Source organism: Hypomesus transpacificus, chromosome 17 (assembly GCF_021917145.1).
Source record: "Hypomesus transpacificus isolate Combined female chromosome 17, fHypTra1, whole genome shotgun sequence".
Lineage (NCBI taxonomy): Eukaryota > Metazoa > Chordata > Actinopteri > Osmeriformes > Osmeridae > Hypomesus > Hypomesus transpacificus.
In genome coordinates this window covers 5,849,942-5,858,913 of record NC_061076.1, presented here as the reverse complement: position 1 = coordinate 5,858,913, position 8,972 = coordinate 5,849,942, and positions in this window count along the sequence as shown.

Genomic DNA, 8,972 nt, shown 5'->3' with positions numbered 1-8,972 from the left:
TACAGTGAAAAAAAAAGTGTTGTAAGGAGTTAATTCACTTCTCTTGACTAGACTCAGCCCCCCAGTCAGTGCTCCCTATGTCTAGCAACGTACAGTCCATTAAGACTTAATGGGCTAACAGGTGGGCTACCCACTGTGTCCCCAGGCCTTCAGAGGCCTATAGGTAAGCGATACTGAATAATGGCTGCAACCCGGGCCTATCACTGAGGCCTCATTAATCTCTGTGGCTGGAAATGGAGGCGGATTCTGGAGCCTTGATCTCGACCCCCTGACCTGGTTGGCTCATTTGTTTTCATTAGTCCCTCCCATCCCAGACCAGCCGCCCAGTCCTAACCCAGACAGTCCAACCCCCTACCATGAAAGCATTTCTGGAAGCCTCGCAGAGGGACCTCTTAACATCTCCCCGACCCTCCAAACCTGCTGTGTTGGACAGTCTCTGGACACATCTAAATCAGCCTGGGTGATGTCTCACATCCGCAGGCCTGCCACAGAAACTCTCTCACCCATAATCCCCCACAAAGGAAGTAATGCCGTCTCATAGAAAAACAGGAAGTCCGTAGAGGTTCAAGGGTATATTTCAAGGAAGTCGGATAGGTAGTGAACCAGATATAAATGGCCTTCATGTAATTTAACTGTCCCTCCATGTGGTCAAGGTAAACCCACTTGACAAACACTCTCCAAAACAACATTGTTGTTAAGCCTGTACCATAATAATGATGATTCATCATCTGCCTTCCTGCTGTTCATGTGACCATATTGTCCTGCTACAGGACAGCTGGGGACTAATTTGCTTTCATTACAACCATTCTGCTGGAAGGCTAATGAAGCCCTCTCTCTAAGGCCTGTGACCTCTGACCTCTCCTTAATCTTGCCGACCCTTGCTGCCACCACATCTTCACAGAGGCCAGCTAAACATCTCTGAGACCTCAGAGATTTCCACTGGGATTATTTCCTAGGTTTTCTGCAGATTCGTAAACCTTTATTCTTTTCACTAGAAACAATGTGATGCCGTGACTTGTGTTGGGAGTTTGCACAGAACACATCAGGACAGGAGTGCAATAGGACACTTCAGTCTAGGGTCACGACCCCAGACTAGCTTGAAAGAAGCATGTGGTCAGCAGAGTCAGGCCAGGTTGATCACCTTACACCGTGCCAGTGTTCAGTCTTCAGACACACAGCATCCTATTACCTAGATCAGACACCATCGGTATGGGGTCTGGGGTGGGAGCGGTCTTTGGTCTGTCATTAAGGAAGTGTAGCACGTTTATTAAGGGGCCTCAGATCATTGTTGTCCGCTTGTCCAGAGCTCCTGGGTGTGGCCAGTAGGATTGTAGAAAGAAAGAGAGAGAGATGGGGGGGGGGTGGAGGGAGAGAGGGGAAGAAAGAGGTGCACGACAAGGGGGTTGAGAAAGAGCGAGAGAATGATCATACACAGTCTAGGTGCTAAACCTCAGAGCCAGCGCCAGACTGGGTGTTCCGTTTCTGGGAGCTGAGCTGGGTCCATAATGGTCGCAAGCACCAGACCTAATGAAAACGTTGGGACATCTGAGGCTGAGACACATTACAGGTCTCAACTGCAGGGCTGTTTCAACCTGCACCAAGTGGGTGAAAATGATGGGTCGAGTAACACCACAGTAAACACTGGTCTGCAAGATAGCCAGGTAGCAACCCAGAGTTGAGGCACTCAGCACTCAATCCCATTGTTATTTGTGATAGTTACACAGTCAGCAAAAGCACCAAAATGACAGTTTCCACTGCCAACAGGTTAGGTATTATTTTGAGTTCAGCGGACAGGCAAGGTGGAACAGAATGCATACTGAGAATCATGCTGAGCTTAATGTTGGGGCGCTGAAAGGTGTTGGAAGCATGTTTGACACAATGCTCAGTTATTTGACCATCTGAACTCTTCATCTACACTGACCGTAACATGTTCAGTCAAATCTAATGTTTCAGTCCAGCTCATCAAATACGGAGCCAAACCATTCAAACAGCAACGCACCACAAAACCAAATCCTACTGAACAGTAACTTTGCAACAGCAACCATTCTATTTTTGTTTATTCTTTAGTCCTGCAACATTGGAATCAGGTTTAATCCTTAATCTTGAGAATCATACAAGGTTTCACCTGTCAGAGCAACTCAATAGTTTAACCAGCCTATTTTAGGTGCCCTACAGCCCGCTGTATCCAGCAGGCTCAACCAGCCTCAGTTTGTGCAGCTACATTAAGCCTCCTTGACTGGCTCTCTCGTGATAATTAGTTCCTAGGGTATGGCTGTGGCGTGCTGGTGGGTGACTGAGTGCTCAGGTGCGTGTGAGGCACAAATAAAGAAGAATTGCGTGTAAGCAGGCCCCATGCATGCGAGGCGTCCGACCACCCTGTGTTGACTTGCAGACAGATGATGGCTCGTGTTGAAGGCTCTTTTGTGTGCTATTCGGCAACAACAGCACTATTCAGAGAGCCTCGACGACAAGATGGGATCAGAACGCAGTGTTTGGGAAATGCAACATATCGTGGAAGACGGTTCAAGATGAATTGGAAGGTTGATTTTCACCAGGTATTAGTGCTGGTTCAGTGCTGAGAAGGTTGAACGACTTAAACGTGACAGACACTCCATACCATTCACTCGCTGACTTAGATCCAGCGTAGTCCACGATGTCCCAATACACATCCCTGTTTAAAGACCCAGGAGGCACCTAGAGTTCACTGAAGAAAGAGGAGGATCTACAGTGGATGTAGGTGGAGGCACCCTTTGTATCTCTCTGCTCTGAAAAACAGATTCAGCTTGAATCTACAATTTATGGCACGGTAGCAAGTGATGGGCCAGCTCTGCTCTGGGCAGGGAGCCACTGGTGATAGGCAGATTTACCGGCAGGATATCACAGCTGATTCCTCTGCAACCAGGGGAAACACGGGATGTTCTGTACAGGATGAACACTCACAGTAGCACCACTTCCGTGGTTGCTTCCACTTACAGTGTAGGAGTAATGGCCCCCTCAGCTCTTGTTTTGCAATCCTGCACTTGATATCTTTGAGTCATGTGTGTTTTGGCTAAATTGAACTTGCATGGATGGATAAATCACATGTGTTTGATGCCTAAAATCCCGATGTAAAGTAAAGTGCATATTTGGCAAGATGCGCAAAATCAACTGGCCTTAGGAACTCAGGGAACTATTCATAACTGTGATTCTAATGGGCAGCCTCAATCCCATACAGCCTGCCTACCTGAGAGAACAATGTTGTGAAATATTCATGTTTGGTTAGCTCTAGAATGATCGAAATCCTAGCCAGTAAGATTATACATTGTCTACTCCATTTCTGACTTTGCCACAGTGTGTTTGCCGGCTTCGAGATGTTTCCAAAGAAAAGGATGGAAGGTTGTTCGCTGAAAGCCTTTGACTCAGTCTAATGATCAGTTGCTGTTCTTGTTGACGTGTGCGGAGGAATGCAGGACTCATCAGAGCGGAGGGGGTTTCAGTGCTGACCTCATTTCCTACAGCCCAGCCTTGAACTCCATTAGGGCACGTCCGCAGCCTGTCATTTCCCAGAGCCTCTGATCATTCTCTGGCTTGTCTCCTCCTCAGGGCGGTCGGCTCACCTCGCGGCCAAGTTCACCTCGGTGGGCTGGCTGTACCATGCGTGGTGTGACGGCCACCCTTCTGGCAGACTGAGCTTCTTGAGCTCAAGAAGAGAACCAATTACTATGACAGATAAGCCTGTCCGATTTGAGTGAGAATGCGTCAGTGGTGTATTGTACTGCACTGGCGTATGTCTGACCATTAGACGTCTTTCTGTTTCATTCTGGCCTGTTTGGTACTCCAGCAACACCATAAAATTATAAAGGGATAACAAAAGGTGTTTCAGTATTCCTCCCTGTACAAAATATCCCCCTCCCCCTGTTAAAGCTTTTGGACCAAGGAGGCCTGGAGCTAAGCCAGAGGAACCACACAGCCTTGTCATCCCAGCCCAGATGAAGGGCCCCAGTTCAGCCCTCTGGCGTCAAGGCCTCTGGGGAGGACTAAGGTCAGGCTGTCAATGGAGCACAGCGCTGGGTCATGTGGTTGGATGTCGGCGAGGTTACTCAGGGTTGGCGTAGGTGAAGAGTGAAGTTGAAGGCCTGTTGGTGTAGAAGACAGAGGTGTGTCCAGAGCGATTTGAAGGTGACTTTATGTTACGTTGTCTGACTAGAATCGTACACGTTCATGTCTCCGATCGGAAAATGGAGGTGGTGGGACAGGTAAAGCATGTGAAGAATGTCTGAAAGAAGTCGTGTGGACGATTATGTCTCCTCCATCCAGACTAAGATTTGTCTTTGTCTCAGCCTCCTACGCACATGAACTCTGAACACTTCTGCTACAACAGGAACTGTGCAATCTAAACTACTATGGGAATTTCTGTGGCATGTTTTGTTCCCTGCTACACAAATGCATTTCTGACTAATTAAAAAGACAGAATTAAAATCTATATTTCAAAAATTGCAAGGATGAGATCGGCTATACATTTCAACTGTCTGGGTTACTTGATTTGGTCAACAGAATTATTATCAGAATGTGCAAGAAAGGTTCAAACCTTCCTCACCAGGCGGACATTCTGAAAATAAATGGGCAATTACAATAATGGATGCAATCAGTCATCAAAACTTGATTGCAGACAACTAATCATGATGTCCATGTGGTTGGTGCCAGAAAAAAATCTACAGTACAATATGTCTTACGCAATTAATTTGCTGCTCAGTTTCTTGCATTTCATAACTAGATCAATAAAACAAAGTATTCTCTCCTTCGGCCATATTTTTCTGGCAAGGTTGCCCAAGTACTGTAATAGTTTCAAGCTTATCTTGATTCGATGTGGAGTGTTCCATAGAAAAGGTTAAACAGTCAAATTCCCTTTGACAACAAGAGGTGAATAGTGGTTCAGATGTCTTTGTTGAAAGCACCTGTTCTCAGATCAAGTACGGGTTCGGGTTATGCCCCCTAGGGGGTCATCTGGTTTCCAGTTGAACTTGGAGGGTATCCTGTGCTGCCCCTGAACCCACCGCACAGGCATCCAGAACACCATGAAATCATCCTCTGAACTCCTACCTTTAAAGGGTTTGTGGGGTGTTTTGTTGTGACCAACTAGTATCTATCTGTTGTGTTGTGTCTTTACTGGTATTAATCCGTTTTATTGTATCTTTACTGGGATTAGTCTGTCGTGTTGTCTCTTTAACAGGATTTGTTGTGTTGTATCATCACAGCTCCTTAGCGTTAGTCGGAAGCACCGAGCCGTTTGGTGGATGTGATTTTCAATTTTCTCAAGTTCATCTTTCAAGTCTGAGGTTAATGAGCAGCCATCTGTTGATGGATAGAACAACTATCTTATCAGGATTTGATCAGGAGGTGTTGCTTCTCAGGTCATTTCACACCATCAAGAAAAAAGCATCTGACATCTGCTGTTTCACAATCCGTTTGACATTCTTTCTGCATTTGTTGTTGGAAACTCCATGAGATCTTAGAGGAACCGTTCCTTCTGGTTTATGAAAGATTGTGTTTTCCTCTTTTTAAAGTTTCCCTTATTTGGTAAAAAAAAAGTTGTAGCAGTAGCGTAAAGCTGTAAAACAAAATCAATTTGTCCAGACCTACAGTACTTTGCAAATGTTCACACTCAAATTGGATGTGATGTAAATGCATCTCAAACGCATACAAAACAAACAGTCGTTTTTTGAAAAGCTGCAGAGTATTTCAGTTGTCTTGGCAAATTAAAGCTCTTAGCTTGAGTTGATGTATAATATATGGCCTGTCGTTGCTAGTATGAGAAGTGGAAACCTGCCTGTCCAAACCAGTGTAAATTCTGTACTGCATACATTGACTTTGTGATCTTATCAGACACTTATAGAATGCACATTCTACAGTCTCTCCATTAGTATGTTTATTTATATATTTTTATTGTCATTAACAATTCATTCCGTGCTTTATACAGTCAAATAATCTTCTAGCCATGAGTGTGTTTATTTGTATATGTTCTTAAATCAATGAATTCAGTTATGTATACAAAGTGTATATTTATATGGTCCATGCTGTGACAATAAGACTGACAGGGTCAGGTATTACTTGTGTTTGGACATGACCTGACTAACATCTAAGCTTCTTTAGCCCTCTAACCTGCAGTCCTGCTAGCTTTGGATCCAGCACACAACAGACCTGTGGATCAGTTCTTCTCTACAGGATCTAGAAGGAAATCTGCCCCAGCTTTATCTATTCCTGAACAGGAGATAAGATAAATGGACTTTAGCCGTCCTCCAGAGAATTTATAGCCATCTTAAATTGGGCTTAGTCAGAGCAAAATGCCTTGATGGAGGTTTTAAGTAGCTGGAACGGTGTCTTGATCTGGTTCTTGGCCCAGCTAATGATCCCGTCATTACCGTGAGGGTCCGGCTCTGCACACGTGCACTTGTCCCGCTTTGTTCCCAAAGCTGCTTGGGTTTGTTTACGCTCTTGAGGAAGTGGATGAGAATGAAGTCATACAGGCTTGCTCTTGTCTAATCATCCTGTCATCTGTAACTGTCCTCACTGACATCTGGTCTACAGGGAGCATGTGTCTGTGCGCACGCACACGATGGAGAATGAATACTTACTTACCTAGCATGTGAATCACAGTATGTAGTGAGGTGGTAATTGTCTCAAATTCACACTCATGGGATATTTTTGTTAGTTAGGGGTTGACATCTGCTCTGTGCAAGGCAGTTGAGTTGACAGCGTTAGGTAATAGATCAGAATCTTAACAGAAACTAGTCCATATGTTTCAAAGTACTACCACTCTATGCTCCCTACCATGAATATAATGATGATACTATACAGTATGTTTGTAGATGCAGTTCTCCTGTTGAATGGGAATGTACATTCTACATGGTTTACTATAAATACTGTATACACACCTTGAATGTCAGAACTCAAGCATCGGATAAGTTTATGTGCGTTTCTACCTTTGTGCGCATTTGTGTGTTTGATTTTGTGTGTGTGTAAGTGTGCGCGTGTGTGTCTGTATAAGCATGCATGTGTGTGTGTGTTTGTATGAGGTATTGTCTCCATGCATCATGAAGCAGAACATACGGAACAAATCAGCACACATGGCCTTCCGGAACTCTGGACACAACTTGCGTGTGTATGTCAGAGAGAGAAAGAGAGAGAGAGAGAGAAAGAGAGAGAGAGAGAGAGAGAGGGAGAGAGGGAGATGGGGGGGGGGGGTTGCGTATATGCCACTGTGTATGTATGTGTGTTTGTGTGCAAGAGAGATAAAGAGAGTGTGCGTTGGTGTGTGTGTGTGTATTTCAGAATGCTTCTTCCCCTCAGGTGTCTTTTGTTCCTTTCCACTCTGTCTCCTCCTTCTCCGCTCTGCTCGGCTTTGAAGTGTCAATCCTCTCCAGAAGGGAGCCATGCAAACTAAAGGAAGACCACGGGAGATGGGACATATACAAGTATGTGTCGTTTTTATCTCATAACTCGATGCGTGCGTGTTTGTACGTCTGCACACACAAGCACAAAACACAGGGGGGGATCATGACACAAACAGACCAGCAGTAGTTGGCATGATTTTGCGTAAAACACATGTGGAGGGTAATAGAGGGAACACGTCTGATGGGATTAACCAAAGGGAGCGTGTGACTCCCAAAGTGACATGGGACGGAGCAGGTTGGATTTTGAAATGGAATACAAGGTTAAAGACAAGCGAGGACTGTTTCCACCCATCCTTCACAGCTCCGCTCCCCGCCCCTCCACCCCGGAGGTCTTCAACAGGTCTTCACAAGGAGGTACACAGGTATCCACGGCACACTCTGCCGCACAATATAACCGATATACGGAAAGAATGAAGAACACACAAACAAACGCACGCACACACACACACACACACATCCCTATGCATACACGCATCCATATGCAAACAGCATTTCTAGTGGTGTGAGACAGATAAGGGGATTAGTGAGAGGTGGCTCTGGTGAAACTCTGACTGACATGGCAGCGCTGTAGTAATCCTGCTAAGCCTGATGAACCTAGTGGGTGCCGGGGGTCCGCCCCCCCCCATGACCCCACCCTCAGTACCAACACACATACACACACCGACACACCGACACACACACGTGCACGCACGAATACAAGCACACACTCAGCCCCTTGAAGGTCTCTTTCTATGGTCTCTCAGGTCATAAATATATTGTTGCTACCACAGGCCCACAGTAGCCTCTAATTGTACTATAGCTATGCCAAGGTTTTATGACATCCTTCTCTACTGGACTGGGTGGACAAAATAGCTATTCGGTCTACTTCTGACAAGCGATGCGTAGTGGGCATTCAAACCGGATCCACAGGAGATGAGCGGACATCTGCTGGCATCGTGACAAATGTTTTCAGAGTCGTGCCCGCTGTTTAAACTATTGTCACTTCCTTCGTCACGTCAGGCGTCGCAGAAAAGAGCTATGCAGCGTTTAAGTCTTAGATATTCTAATGCTAATTCCAATGGCAGTATGGGACCTGCAAACAGATGCTGCACTGACTCTACGATGTTTTCCCATATGCCAGAGGTCTATAAAATAATGTTTAAAATGCAATCATAGTATTAACTTATTATTTCAAGTTTTTGACCACCACTTTCACGTTCGACCTAGAGCTCACCACATTTTACTTGTTTGATTTCCGATTATAAACGGTCCATTTTGCGATAGGTTTTATTGTTAGTTACTATACATTTTGATATTTATTATTATCCCGTCTAGAATCAAAACAGGCAGCCTTTTAAATAGCTGACAGGCTATAATGTTTTAAACTTTGGTATAAGTAAATAGCGCTTATTTGGATGAGTCGGCCTATTCAGTAGTATAAATGATGGATATACTGGTAATTGGCAAATAAAAGGCAGCGATGTCTTCAGGCTACTGGGATTGGACGATTTTACTGTCAGTCATACGCCCTCCAGTCCACAGACGTACACATTTGATCAGGAC